Consider the following 14,553-nt stretch of genomic DNA (forward strand, 5'->3'; position numbering starts at 1 on the left):
CTCTCCCTGCCCACTAGGCGCCAAGCCACTCAGTGGGCTTCCTGCCATGGGCAGGGGTGAGGCTGGCCAGTGGCTGAAGCCTCAGACAATGGAGGCTCTGTAACTGCCCGGGGTAAGTGTCCCCTCTCCCTAGGCGTGCCCCCGGTCAGTGATCCCCAGGCAGGACAGGTTGGGGGCAGGCCCCTCCCACACCAACCCCGGAGGAGGCCTCTGGGCAGAAGGGACCCCTGGGGGCTGTTGCTAGGAAACCAGAGCCAGCCTGGAGAAGCTGCTGCCACCAGAACAGCCCCCAGACCCTCCCCATCCTTCTCCCCCTCCTCCTCCTCCTCCCCGCCCCCAGGCACATTAACCCCTTCGTCCCCAGAGGTCCAGTCCAGGCAGAAGGCCCCAGGCTGAAGGGCCAGGTGAAAAATTGCCAATCCGAGGGTCCCATATTCTTGGCCACATCCTGGGTGGCCCATTCAATGGGGCTCCACAGCGCACACACCTGGAAGCTGGAAGAGGACAGCATGGAATTTGCACCACCCCTTCACCTTTCTGCGCCTCAGTTTCCCCATCCAAAGCCCGGGCCATTTAGTGCCAGGGCGGCTCTAGAACACTCATACCAGCAGTAGAGCATTTTCATGCCAGAACCAAACCCAAGAGGTGGCTTTGTTCCCTCCTTTTCATGGACAGGGAAGCTGGGGTTCAGACCGGGGAAGCAACCTGCCCAAAGTCACCCAGGAAGCATGAAGTGGGACCAGGAAATGGAGGGGTCTGACTCCAGGCAATTTCACGGAGCTGGATGTGGGGGAAGGATGGACGGCCCAGGCTGCAGAAATGGCCCAGGCAAAGGACCTCCGAATGCTGGGCCGCTCCCAGGCTCAGGACTCCAACCTCATCTTGATCTGTGCCTCCCCAGGCAACCTCACCCGTTTCGTGGTTTTTAAGACCATCTCTACGGTGACACCACCAGCCTGACCTTCCCTGGAGGAACTCCAGACCTCTGCCCAGAAGTATGCCTGCTCGGCACGTCCGCTCACTGGTCTACGGGGCATATTGATCTTAACATCCTGATGGCCACCCTCACTCCTCCCAGGCGTCCCATCTCACCTGACAGCAGCTCCAGCCTGCCAGGCGCTCAGGCTAAACACCTCAGGCTCATTCCTGGCTCCCCCCTCTCTCTCACACCTACATGCCACCCATCAGCAAACCTCGTTGGCTCTACCCTCCAAACATGTCTAGAATCTGACCACTTCGCACCACCTCCCCTGCTACCACCCTGATCCACACCACCATCATCTCTTCCCTGGACCATTAAAATAGCCCCTTGACTGGTCTCCTGCTTCCCGCTTTCACCCCCCTACCCCCCACCCCACACACTTTGTTCTCAACACAGCAGCCGAGTTACTCTTCTCCTCAAAGCCTCAAATGCCTTCCTACCTCATTCGGAGTGGAAACCAGGGTCCTCACCTTGGCCAACAAGGCCCTACATGATGTGGTCCCTCCACCAACTCCCTGACTTCAGAGCCTACCTCTCTCCCCATAGCTTTTCTACCCTAGTCACAATGACCACCGTGCAGCCCCTCAAACACTCTACCACAGGGCCTTTGCACTTGCTGTTTCCTCTGCCTGGAACACTGTTCCCCCAGATATACACATGGATGACTCCCTCACCTCCTTCAGGGCTCTGCTCAAAGGTCACTGTGTCAGAGAGGCCCCCTCCAACCACCCGCTTTAAAATCGCACATACATATCCCCATCACACTCTTTCCTCTGACTCTGCTCTCCCCGCCTTCATAGTATTTAACATCTCTGGGAATCTATACATTTTAGTTGTTTACATCACTTTCCTCCTACCAGAATGTGGACATTATCGTTTATGTTCATCGCTCCATCCACAGCCCTGGAATGGTGCCTGGCACACAGCAGACCTCAACACACACCTGCTGCATGAAGGAAGGGATGCTGGTCCACACCAGCCGCGCCACCACCATCAGAGGAGGGGAGAAGGCGGCCGAGGCCTGTGGGGCACCCGCTCTTGGGGCCGTGCCTCCTCCTGCCCGAAATCAGCCTCCGCCAGGACAGCTCCTACCAGGAGAGCTGCACAAACAGAGTCAGTGCCAAGCTGTGCAAGAGGCGCTTCCCCCAAAACCAGCCTCGGAAGAGGCCTGGGGCCCATGCCAGGGTGTGATCAGAAGAGGGGTGTGGCGGGTACGAGGAAGGACTTGGACTATTTTTACAAACTCGCTCCCAAAAAGACCGCATTCTTGCTCTCATGAGTCAGAAGCATGTGGCCGGGAGAGCAGACAGGACGCCGAAGCCCCGGGGGCTGCCGTCCTAGGCCGCTCTGGCAGGCAGGTGAGGGACCCTGGCATACACCCGGCTTTCCCGGGAAGGATCACAGGAGCCCCCGGCTGGCAGGCCACCGAGAGCAGAGGAAGCCTCCCTGTCAAAGCCCACAAGGGTCCAGTCTGGCTCCAGTCTCTTCTTCCGGCCCAAGCTCTGCCCCCCTCTGAGAGGGGGCTGTCCACTTTGTCCCACAGAGAGCTCCGGGCAGGAAGAAATAACCTTTGCAAAACTCGGAGCTAAAAATAGCTCAGCCCACCCAAGCAAGGCAGGGCAAGCTGGCTGGACAGCACCTGAGGTCTCCCGACACACAAGCCCCGCAAGGAGCCCCAGGGAACCCAGAGGCCTCAGCCCCAAAGGCCAGCACTTAAGATTCAAGCCACCCCGTTAACAATGTGCGGCCCTCCCCCAGGGAAGGTGTGAGTGTCATTCCAGCAGCTCCCTGTCCTCCACACCTGCCAGAGGGAGACGGAAATGCCTGTCCTCCCACCAGCCCCCAAAGGGGCGGAGCACCCACGAGTGGATGGGATCAGCCCCATTTTATAGACGAGGAAACTGAGGCTCAGAGAGATAGAGAGGTCTGTCCATGTTCAAGAAGCTCATCAGAGGCAGACCCATGATTAAGCTGCAGGTGGAGAGGTCTGGCCACGTCTTTTCGCTGTAGCAGGGTGCCTCTCCCGCAACAGACCAATGGATCCATCCCACTCCCTTGCAGTGAATACCACACCTCTGACAAGGTGCTGCCTGGGGCTCTGGGAAGGGGGCAGAGGAGACTGGGCTGGAGGTGTTGGGAGGAGGCGGGGTTTCAACCATGAAATACATTTGCCCTGAATCCTGCTGTCCTGGGATGGAGTCAAATCCTGGACTATGTCCCCCACGGTGAACCGGTCCCAAACACCGGTCCTCTTTCAGTATCAGCTTTGGCGAAAGCTTAACTAGTGCTCTCGACACCAGCCCTGTAATTGGACTCCTGAGGGACTGGCACCCACAGCCTGGTCCTACAGAGAATTCCTACCCTCCCTCCTCGCCGTCCTTCCGCCCTTCTCACAGAAACCGCACTGGGTGCCATGGGCTGTGAGCCCGCCTCTGCCTGCATCCTGCTGCCCGGCGGAAAGTGGGGGACCCGTTGCACTCAGGGTGGCCCCATCCTGAGGCAGTCTCTGGTCCTGCAGGGTATCCCTTGGGTGCCCCTTTCTGCCACCATCATGCCCCAGGTATGATTTTTAGGAGAGTGGGTCTGCAATCAAACCTGGTTGGGTTCTGGCTCTCCATTTCCTCACCGTGACACAAAGACATTATTTCACCGTTCTGATCCCTGGTTCCCTCTTCTGTAGGAAAACTCTAAAAATCCCCACTGCAAAGAGTTGTTATAAGGACTAAATGAGAATAATTCACATAAAATACCTCGCTGAGAGCCTGGAACACAGGAGGTGCTCAATAAATGTTTACTGAATGAATGAATGACCACCTCCTTCTAACTGGACAGCAGCCCTGGCCTACAAGAAGGGGGGGGGTGGTGTCCCAGGTAGAGCTGAGCAGTCCCAGGGCCCCCCCCCCATCACTGTCCTCCAGAGTCTTTCTGGGTCAGTGAAAGCCCTCCTGCAGCTTCTGACCATGCAGTGCCCCCCACTGAGGGCCAAGGGTGCCCACTCATGTGCTCTGCGACAGCCACCAGCTTGGCCTGGCCCTGAAGCTAACACTCAGCTCCCCAAAGCCGCCACCCACCTCCTGCTCCTTTTAAAGTCAAGATTCCAGGGGAAGAAGGTCACATCAGGAAAGGAGAGGACCCCAGAAACGACAGTGATGCTGAGTTCCCTTAGTTGGTGTGAAACACGGTGATGACCAAAGCTCAGTGCGTGGTGCCAGGGAGACATTCCAATTGCCTGAATTCACGTGGTCAAGGGGGGGAGGCGGGGCCTTGCAGCTGGCTGCAGATGTACCCCTTATGTAAAGCACCCTGGCTGGAGAATCAGCCCTGGGGAGAGTTGCAAATATCAGGATGCTTCAATTTCCTTGCTTGAACTCAAATGTATTCTGTTAAAGTCAGGGACAGCAACCCCGCCTCCAGGCAGCAAACTTACAGTGACCACCGCCCCCGCCCCCGACCCCGCCTGCCCACGGCTGTCACTTGACACTGCATCAGGAGCATCCTCAAGTGACCTGTGGAAAGAGACAGGCCTGGGAAGGCAGGATCTGGTGCTCTCTTCCCTGCTTGCAGCCAACAGGTGCTCCAAAATGCTAGATGGCGGCAGGGGGATACATGCGCGGACACCTGTGCATTTCCTGCCAAGGCTGAGCCTTTGCCAGGTTCATCCGAGGTCTGTCCTGTGGCCAGGGTCTTGGTCAGAGGACGGAGACACCATCTCCTTTCCCATTAGGATGCAAACCAGGAAGTGAGCGAGGAAGGTCACGTCTTCCACATATGTGCCCTGTATGTTAGAACTGAGGTCTCCAGGTCCCACTCCCTCCTTCTGGGAACCTAACAGCATTCAAGGGGAGGGCAGGAGAGCCAGTCTTTATCTCTCTGGATCCACCCAACAATATCTCTTAATCATTCCGCAAAAATTGATTTAGCACTACTGGATGCCAGGCACCATGCAAGGTTCTGGGGGTTTGGATGTTGCCCCCTTGAAATCCACAACCCCACAGGGATGCAGATGCTAAACAATTAAACAAGTCCATACATCTATACAAACCAGGATAGGCACTATGGGGTGGGGGGAACACCAGGGCTTAACTGAGATTGAGGCAGCCAGTCGAACATTCCGACTCAACTCCCCCAGAACTGATGATGGTCGTATGTACTCCCTAGGGTCGTTTGATGACCTGCCCTACATTGTAACCACACAGAGCAAGGGGACACAAGGCCTGGCGATGGCCCTGTTCTTTTGCCAGAGGCTCTGCCTCCGGTTGGCCTGGGCCAAGGCGCACAACTGCTCAGGCCTCCAAGGGCTCTCCCACCTCCCATCGGATGTTTGCATTTTATGCCAAACCCAAGGAATACAGGATGTTGTGGGCGCTTTTTTCCTCTTTTGTTTTTTTTGGAGGGTGGCAGTATTGGATTTCAAATTTTCCATTCCATCTTGATTTACGCAATTACAGTTTCACTGATCCATCTAAGGCAGTGGTTCTCAACGGGAGCGACTTTGCCACCCAGGGACATTTGGCAATGCCTGGAGACATTTGGGTTGTCACAGTGGGGAGGGAGGGGGAGGCTAGCGGCATGTAGGGGGTGGAGGCCAGGGAAGCTCTGCATGTCCTACAGTGCCGAGGCCGGCCTCCACAGCAGAGAACTATCCAGCTCAAGTGTCGGCAGCGCTGAGGTAGAAAACTCCTGGTCTCGGGGCATCTGGTCAAGTCCTCTGAGGATCTAGAGCAGACACTGGCCCGTTAATGCAGGGTAGTGTTACTGTTATTAGTCACAGGGACACAGAGACCAAAGTCATTGCCACCGGTTTCCATGGCAGATAATACCAGGTTCCAAGTCTCTAAAGAAACTGCATTATGCTCTGGTTACTTGTTTTTGTGGACCTCGGGGCAGAGACTGGGGGCAGAGACCACGACCTACTTTTCTGTGTGCCTCCACCACCTGGCGTGGCATCTGGAATACAGGAAGTGGGGAGGGAGGGCAGGAGGGAGGGAGCGAGGGCAGGCTGCAGCCTCTTCAAAGCAAGGACCACACCTTACGCCTCTCCCTCCTCAGCACCCAGCACCGTTCCTGGCACCCAGCCGCCATCTCTGAGTTCACAAATAAACAACCAGACCGTGAGCTCTCCTGGGCCAGGGCCGTGCCCCACTCCCCTCTGACCACCCGCCCGCGCCCTGAGCCTAGCCTAGCACATGGCTCAGCCCTGGACACTTATTCATCAAGCATCTCCAGCGTGCTGAGTGCCAGGCGAGGCCCCACTGGGCTGGTGTAGTGGTGAGCAAGACGGACATGGCCCCTGGCCCTCGGAGCCCACAGTCCAGCAGGGGAAGGTGAACTGAAATGGGCTCCAACAGTCAAGAGCCGGCGGTGCTTCTGCGGGGGAGACCTGGAGGCCTAGGGGAACTCCGGGAGTGGCCCTGAACCTGGGGTGGGGTGATGTCAGTTAATGCTCCTTGAAACAGTAAACAAAAGCATGAATAGTTCATCTCTGCAAGGCCTGGGACATGGGAGCAGGAGAGAGGGAGGGAGGACGGTAGAAAGGGGGCTTCCAGTGGGAGTCAGGGGCCCCTGCGCTGCCCTGGCTCGTCTCTCCCCAGCAACCCGGCCCAGGTACTCATCCACAAAAGCGGCACTGAGTGGGTGGAATCCAGGGCCCCGACACTGGGCACAGAAAAAAGGCAAATGCTCGCTCCTCGAGTTGCCACCAAGGAGTGAGTGCCAAAATCAGCATCACAACACCTCACATGTATTAACTGCTAACTAAGGGCCCAGAGCAATTCCAAGTCCTTTAGTCCTATAATTACTTTAATCTTTACAACAACCTTTTGAGAGAGGAACTATTATCACCCCCATTTTACAGATTAGGCAACAGAGGCACAGAGAGGATAAGAAAATTGCTCAAGGTCACACGGTCAATACAAGGGGGAACTGGGATTGGATCCCAGGCCATCTGGCTGCAGGGCTGTGCCTTGAACCCCTACCGTATTCACACCTTCGCACCTCAGCCACTAGCCGGCCACCAGTCCGCTGGGCTGCTCTGCTGCCTGGGAAATGCTCAGGTGAGCAGACGGGGCCATGGGGACCCCACTCATGGGCAGCTGGTGGGACAGGGGCCCTGAGCAGCAGCACATCAGGAGAACGTGGGGGACCAGCAGACAAAGTGCTCCGGCCCGGTGGCCCTGGGCAAGGGTTCCAGCTACGCTGTCCCCAGCAGAGCCTCAATAAGCGGCCCCCTCCCGGAGCAGCTGAATGCAAACATGTCAAGCCTCACTGGGCATCCTTGTCCAGAACCACCTGGGGGCTGAGGGTAGGCACAGGTTCCTGTGAACACCAGGGATTCACCCTCACCAATCCAGCCACTCCCCTGGAGCAGGCACCTGGGCAGAGTCTGCCTGAGATTCAGGTCCCACTGTGCCGGCTGTGTGCCAGGCACCATCTGAGCCAGCGCCCTCCCCTCTGCTGTGGCTGAGGATGACCACGACGTCAGGCCAAGCCTGGCAGGACCCCCTTTGGGCGGGCAGCATCGATCCCCTCCTAACCCCTCTCTTTGAAAGGGTGCCTGTTGATCAGAGCAGGCTGGGTGATCCACTGTGATTCGCAGCATTGGCCCTGCCATTAGTTCTGAGTCAAGCATGTTGTATTTTCCCACAATCAGTCACTCTCAGAAGAGAGGGATCTCTGAGAGGCTGAAATCCAACCTGTCCGCCAGGGCAAGAATTCCTTCTTGAGGATCCCAACAGATGGATGGGTCAGAGCACAAGCTTTGCAATCAGGCAGCCCTGACCCCACAACCCAGCAAACATGTGACTTGACCTCCATAAGAATCAGTTTACTCATCTGCACACTGGGTGTAATAACACCCCTGAGACCCAATTAAGTAATATACTCATTCATGCATTCAGTCAATCAATTCACGTTTATTAAGCAGCCCTGTGAGCCAAGTACTCTTCTAGGTGCCTGGGATACATCAGTGAACAAAAAAAGAAAAAGCCTCCCTGCCCTGATGGAGCTTACTGAGCCCAGCCCTATGCCAGCCACAGAGTGGCTATTCCATAAATGCCTCACCTCTACCCAAGCCTGAGTCACACTGTCCCACATCATATTCTCATGTTTGAATTCCTCCTTTGGCAGAAGACTCATTGTCCCACATTAGAAAAGTCTAATAAACCTGCCCTCATTTCATCCTGTGAAGTTTCTCAGGACAAGCCTCCTCCCTCCTGCACGGGACACCCATAAGCTGTCCCTCCTTCCCTGAGTCAATCACACCCTCGCTAGGATGTGTTCCAGGCTGCCACTGTCCCTCTCATTGGTTCAACAAACACTTCCTGAGTACCCACTACATGCCAGGAGGTGGACTACCCTGGAACATTATCTGGGTTGCATTTCCTCCTTGCCAAGGTTGGGGCACACGTGGGAACACGGCAGCCTCAGCTCACCACCTGGGACGCCAACTCACATCACCAACGTGCATGGAAAATCAAGGCCGTCCCTCCAGAAGTAGGTCCTGCGCTTTCCTGCTAACAAGTGTGAAATCCAAGTGACAGTAATTGACATGAAATCCCAACTACTGCTCTCACTAGCTGGGAATCAAACTAAGGCTCACTACGATCTCTGAGTTTCTAGTAAAACCAGGAGCCGGGTGTGGGGTTTCACATGCGCTTCGGGGTGGAAAGCCCGGCCCCCACGTGACTCCCCACTCAGCCTCGAGGCTCCCGGAGGACAGCGGCCGAGTCTGCTTGCTGCTCTACCGGAACTGCCTAGCGCCATACCTGGCAGCTAACAGGGGTTCAAAAAATGTGGGTTGGATTGAACGGAGTCCGAAAACTGAGGCTCAGAAAGGCAAAGGGACTTGCCCGAGGTCACACAGCTAGAGAGCGGGCGGCGAGCTCCGGACCCAGGTCTGCGCGGCTCCAATGCCTCTGCCCGGCCTCCCTTTAAACTTACCCAGGTCTGAGTACGTGCAGCCCAGCAGCCTAACGGGAGCCCTCCCAGGACAGGCTTCCTGGGGCAAAAGTCACCACTCCTCCAGGCCCAAAGAAAGGAGAGGTGAAAGCCAGCCACATGAGACCTTATTAGGGAAAAGTAAAGAAAGGAAAACCCAAAGCGCCCTGGTGGAGGAAGGGCCAGCCTGTGAGTCATGTAGCCCAGAATATTCCATTCATAGCTGGTTTCAGGGCGGACCGGAGAGGCGAGGGAGGCCAACCGCCCCAGGGGCCCACCCCAGGCGGCCCATGGAGCAGCCTCAGGACCGGGTGGACCTCGGGCTAGGGGTCAGGCTGCCTCTGCCACCAACTCCCACCAACGCTCGACAAGTCACTTCCTCTCCCAGGCTTCTGATTTTCACAGTCTGTGAAAACAGCCAAGGGTCTGGGGCTGCCACTGCCTATAGGGCTGGGGGTGGGGAGACCAGGTAAAAGCCAACACCCCCCTCTCTCCCCAGCGAAGCTTACCCCACATCCCACCCGTCCTGTTGTGGAGCTGACGCCCCGTTCTGCCCCATCCCCAGCGGCCTGCAGGACCAGCCCATGCTACTCCTAGACTGCTGGCAGCACTGAGAAGCAGTCTTCACTCACCTTTCAGACCTGCTGGTCACTTTCAGCCTTAGAAGACTATCCCCTGAGAGCCTGAGGAGGGCAGTCAACTGACTGAACACCTACTTTCTACTAGGAGCTTTGAGAACACTATCTCACTTCCTTTTCGCCATGGTCCGGTGAAGTAAATTATAATTCCTGTCTTTCAGAGGGAGCTGCCAAGGCTAAGCCAGATGAAGGCACCTGCCCAAGATCACACAGCTAATAAGACCCGGAATGCAAACCCAGGTCCTGAAGCCCCAAACCTATGTTCTCATTCTGGCTTGTGTATTGGCTCCCAGAGGATGGGAACTGTGGCTGGGCCCTGGGCGTCCCCCTCGTACATGGTCTTCAAGAGAAGGCTTATTTGACTGCCCAGGTGGTTACTCCCAAAGCCCTGCCCAGGCCCCAGGAGAGCTTTGTACATTGCAAACAGGAAGAGCTCCCTGGGATCCTGCTCCCAGCATCACTGCACTCAGGTGTCCTGGGCCCGGTCCTGCCTGCCAGGGACCCCAAACAAGACTGTCCCCACTTTGCAAAAAGGGAATCTGAGGCCCAGGCTCAGAGGAGCCAGAGAGCAAACCTCAGCACCTGTGATCCCCACAGCATCCTGGCATGGCCCTAGCAGCAGCAAGGAGACCACTGGGGGCCCACGTCCAGAAAAGCATGGGCTTTGCTGAGAGACCCTCCCAGGTCCAACCCCAGGTCCCCCCATTAGCTATGTAAACCTAAGCAGATCTCCTGCCCTCTCTGTGCCTTGGTTTCCTCCTCACTGTAAAACAGACACAGCAGCCCCTGACCACTGGACGGTAATGGCAAGTAAATGTAGTCACGTGGAATGCAGCAGGTGCCCTTTCTTCCCCTGGAGGGTGCTTGCCTATCCTAGCCATCAGCTGGCGGGAGGCTCAGAACCTGGCAGTCCCCCAGGCAACCAGCCCGAACAGGTTTCCATTCGGAGCTAGATTTCTGGGTTTAATATTTACCTGCTTGTGACCCAAATCTTCTGGGGCATCAGGCATGCCCAAATCACTCAGCCCTGACCATTCAAACCAAGCAGGGACATGATGTGGGAGAGGTAAGGTGCTGAGGCCAGGACAGGTGTCTGAAATCCCGGTCTCTCCAGGGCACCCAGACCCAGGCTGGCTGGGGAAGGAGAGTCCCTTCCATGTGCCCCTACAGACTAGTGCGACCCTCCCCCCATAGCACCCTGCTCTGAAGACCCCGTGCCCCTGTCATATGATGATCCATTTCCAAAGGACCCCAGAAACCAGTGAGGGCATGTGAAGTGGGGGCTGGGACCAAGAGAGGTGGCCCTACAGACATGAGACCGACCCCCAGAGTCTGCGGGCTGTGGAGGTGACCGTCCACGCCACCCTCACCAGATGGAGATTTCACTCTACCGGTTAAGACCCAAGTTTTCAGACTTCAGGAATAAGCCCAGTGCAGAAAAGGAACCACCAGACTCCGTGCTCCTCCCAGCAATCCTACGGGGCATCAGAGATGAGAAACCCGAACTCGGAGCCTGAGTCAGCTTGCCAAGGTCTCTATAATTAGTCAGAGGTAGAGGTGGGATTCGAACAAGGCCTTCTGGCTCCAATCACCCCAGCACAACTGCCTCCCAAGCTCGACACACGACAGCGCTCTTAATCGGTTCAAGAACCGGATGAGGGAGAGGCTGGTGTTATCCCATTCGACAAACTGAGAAACTGAACTGAAACATGGGGAGGGTGAGACACTTGCCTCAGGACACACAGCTGACAAGAGGCAGAAGTGAGAATCAAAACCAGGCTGATGGGGCTTCCCTGGTGGTGCAGTGGTTAAGAATCCACCTGCCAATGCAGGGGACATGGGTTCAAGCCCTGGTCGGGGAAGATCCCACATGCCACGGAGCAACTAAGCCCGTGCGCCACATCTACTGAGCCCGTGAGACACAACTACTGAAGCCCGCGCGCTTAGAGCCTGTGCTCCGCAACGAGAAGCCACCGCAATGAGAAGCCCGCGCACCACAACAAAGAGTAGCCCCCGCTCGCCGCAACTAGAGAAAGCCCACACGCAGCAACGAAGACCCAACACAGCCAATAATTAATTAATTAATTAATTAAAAAAAAAAAAAAAACAAGCTGATGCCAGAGGCCAAGGCTCTTAGCCACCCACCCTCGCATCTACTCACCTCCCCAGAGCACCCTGTCCTCCTCATCCACCAACAGAGGCAGAGCCCTTGGGTTGCAGGAGAGATCCACTCTAGGAAAAGAGCCATGGGCTCAACGAGTTTTCATAGAGGCAATGCTCTGATCCGCACAAGGAGAGAACTGAAGGCCGAGGAGGCCGACAAAGGTGAGAGCTGGGGGCCCCCTTGGTCATCTCCATTCTCCCCCTTCCCCCAGCCAAGGGAGCCCAGGCGATGGTGTCATTCCCCGCCTGCACCCTGCCCAGGGCCCACAGAGCCACAAGCTCCTCAGTGTGGCCCACAAGGCCATCCCTTCTTCCAGATCACCCCACACCTCCCCACTCACCAACGACGAATGTTTGCTGAGCACCTACTGTGGACCAGGCCTCATGGAGAAACAAACATGGAAAACAAAAGACAGAGCCTGAGCTCCAGGAGCAGAAGAGGTGCCCCCACCTGCCCAGCCACAATGACCTGCCCTCCCCAGGGCAAGACCCTTCCTTGGCCTGGAAGCCACGCCCTACGTTACCTGCCTGGGACCCTCCCACCTACATTTTGAGCCTTAACACAAGCCAGCTTCAGGGAAATCTTCCATGAGGCCCACTGGGAGAACCAGCCACTCGCCCCTCTGGGCAACTAACACTCTGGATTGGAATCATTTGCTTTGCTTTCTGACCCCTCCACCCATTAGACTGTGAGCTCCTTGAGGGTAGGGGCAAGGCTTTTCATTTCTGTCTCTCCAGTACCTAGTGCAGCCCTCAACACATGGTAGAGATTCAAGAGTGATGGATGGATGGATGGATGGATGGATGGATGGATGGATGGATGGATGGATAGATAGATGGGTGGATGTGTGGATAGATGGATGGGTGGATCGATTGATAGATGAATGGATAGATGGATAGATGGGTGGATCTATTGATGGATGAATGGATAGATGGATAGATGGGTGGATGAATGAATAGATCGATGGATGGATGGATGGATGGATGGATGGATGGATGGATGGATGGATGGATGGATGGATGGATAGATGGATGGATGAATAAAAGAATAAGTGAATGAAAAAATGACAGGTGTCCATAAGCAGTGACCAAAGGCCACTGGGCTCAGGGCTCTACTTCAGTCTGGAATTTACCAGGAAGCCCAGCTTTGCCCAGGTATTGAATCTGACCCAACCATTTTCTAGACATATTTCCCAAACCTGGCTGAGCATCCCTATGTGATCACTGTCTGTCTCCTTCACCAGGCTGCAGCATAGGTGACATAATGTCCGAGACCGCATCTGGTCTAACAATTATGTCCTCAACGCCTTCCCCTGGGGCTAGACCATTGCATGAATGAACGACAAACAAATCAACCAAAGACCTAGGGGGCTTTTTAAACATGGAGATTTCTTGTCCCAGCCAAGATCTGCTGGCTTAGAATCACTAAGGGTGAGACTCAAGAATTCGTATTTTGTTCAAGAGCTTCCTGGAGATCCTGATAATCAGTCAGGTTTGGGAAACACTAGCTTGTAGGCAAGAAGAGTAACCAGCTACTGAAGGCTGTGACCACAGATGAGGGCAGCTCGGAACAGGGTCACACAGAGTCATCACCAAACCTGGCAGGTTGTCACTCTCCTAAGCCTTTTTTGGCTCAAAGAGAGTCTAACGGCCTTTTTCAAAGTGTGGTCCTTGAACTACTGACTACACAACAACCTGAATGAAGGGGAGGCTTTTTAAAAATGTAGACTCTAAGGTCCAACCCCAACCTACAAACTTAGAATCTCTAGGGGTGAGGCCCGAGAATCTGCATTCTTTGCAGGCTATCGGGGCAATGCTGGCACACACTAACTTATAAGAATTACTGGCTCCCAGTTCCCAAGGGTGCTCAGAGCACTTGCTTGTATCTGGCACCTTCATGCACACCTAACCTCCTGAGAAAGAAAAGCTCCTGTCAGGACATCTTGGGAGTTCCCTGGTGGCCTAATGGTTACGATTCTGGGCTTTTGCTGCCGTGGCCCAGGTTCAATCCCTGATCGGGGAACGGGGAACTGAGATCCCGCAAGCTGTGCAGTGCAGCCAAAAAAAAGGGGGATATCTTGGATGACTCCAAGAACCCAGCAAATGAATGAGGGTATGAGGCCAAAAGGTAACAAATGTGCCCATTCCTCAGAACATCAGCCCCAAAGGGAACCAACAAATCACTACACCTAGCCTCTTATCTTACAGATGTGGAAACTGAGGCCCAGGGAGGGCTGTGTCTTGCCCAAGGTTATAAAAGGGTGAGTGGCAGAGCCAACCTAGAAGCCAGGTGGCCATGCCCCAGACTCACCCCACGGTCCCAGGCTGCCCTGCCTCGCATCCTCCAAGCCTGCGCCCAGGTAAGCCTGGCAGCGGGGCAGCAGCGGCCGGCCCTGGACATCTCAGCCAGCCTTGCTGTCCCAGGAAGACAGGCTGGCTCCAGTCACGGAAGCCGCCTTCTGTTTCCACCACGTACGGTGGTAAAGCAGCTCGTGCTCCAGGAAGGAGGAGGCGTCAGAGAATGGAATGAGCGGAAACAGTCTGGTCGGTTATGCATCCCAAGGAGACTGGTGAGGGTGCTGAATGTCACAGCTCAGTAGGGATGTCTCCCCAAAAACTCTACGATCAGTCCACAGTGCCTGAGTTCCAATGTTTAAATAGTCCTGAGGAACCACAGACATCAGTGTTTCTCAGTCTGCACATCTGGGGGAATACCTGTGTCCTGAAATATGCTAATAGATACTCAGTGCAAAAAAAGGTGTTCAGTGGTCAAAGACCATGGAAGAACCAGGGTAGAAATTGCCCTTCTAGACGTTAAAGGCACTGAAAAGTCCT

At 55.5% G+C, this 14,553-nt stretch overlaps 1 protein-coding gene across 14 annotated transcripts in view; it reads right to left on the reverse strand.

Annotated features, from left to right (window-relative positions):
- ARHGEF10L (Rho guanine nucleotide exchange factor 10 like) overlaps positions 1–14,553 on the reverse strand; it is a 175,491-nt gene that overhangs the window by 132,436 nt on the left and 28,502 nt on the right. The window contains exon 1 of one of the 14 annotated variants that reach the window (XM_082402685.1): positions 8,921–8,945. The exons of 11 other annotated variants lie outside the window; for them this stretch is intronic. The gene's annotated coding sequence lies outside the window, so the exon portion shown is untranslated. Of the gene's footprint in view, positions 1–1,839; positions 1,862–1,925; positions 2,075–8,920; positions 8,946–14,553 lie in introns of those variants that run through there. 2 more of the 14 variants (XM_082402682.1, XM_082402684.1) reach the window with 2 other exon arrangements.

This window comes from Balaenoptera borealis (assembly GCF_965194805.1).
Source record: "Balaenoptera borealis genome assembly, chromosome: 1".
Taxonomy (NCBI): domain Eukaryota; kingdom Metazoa; phylum Chordata; class Mammalia; order Artiodactyla; family Balaenopteridae; genus Balaenoptera; species Balaenoptera borealis.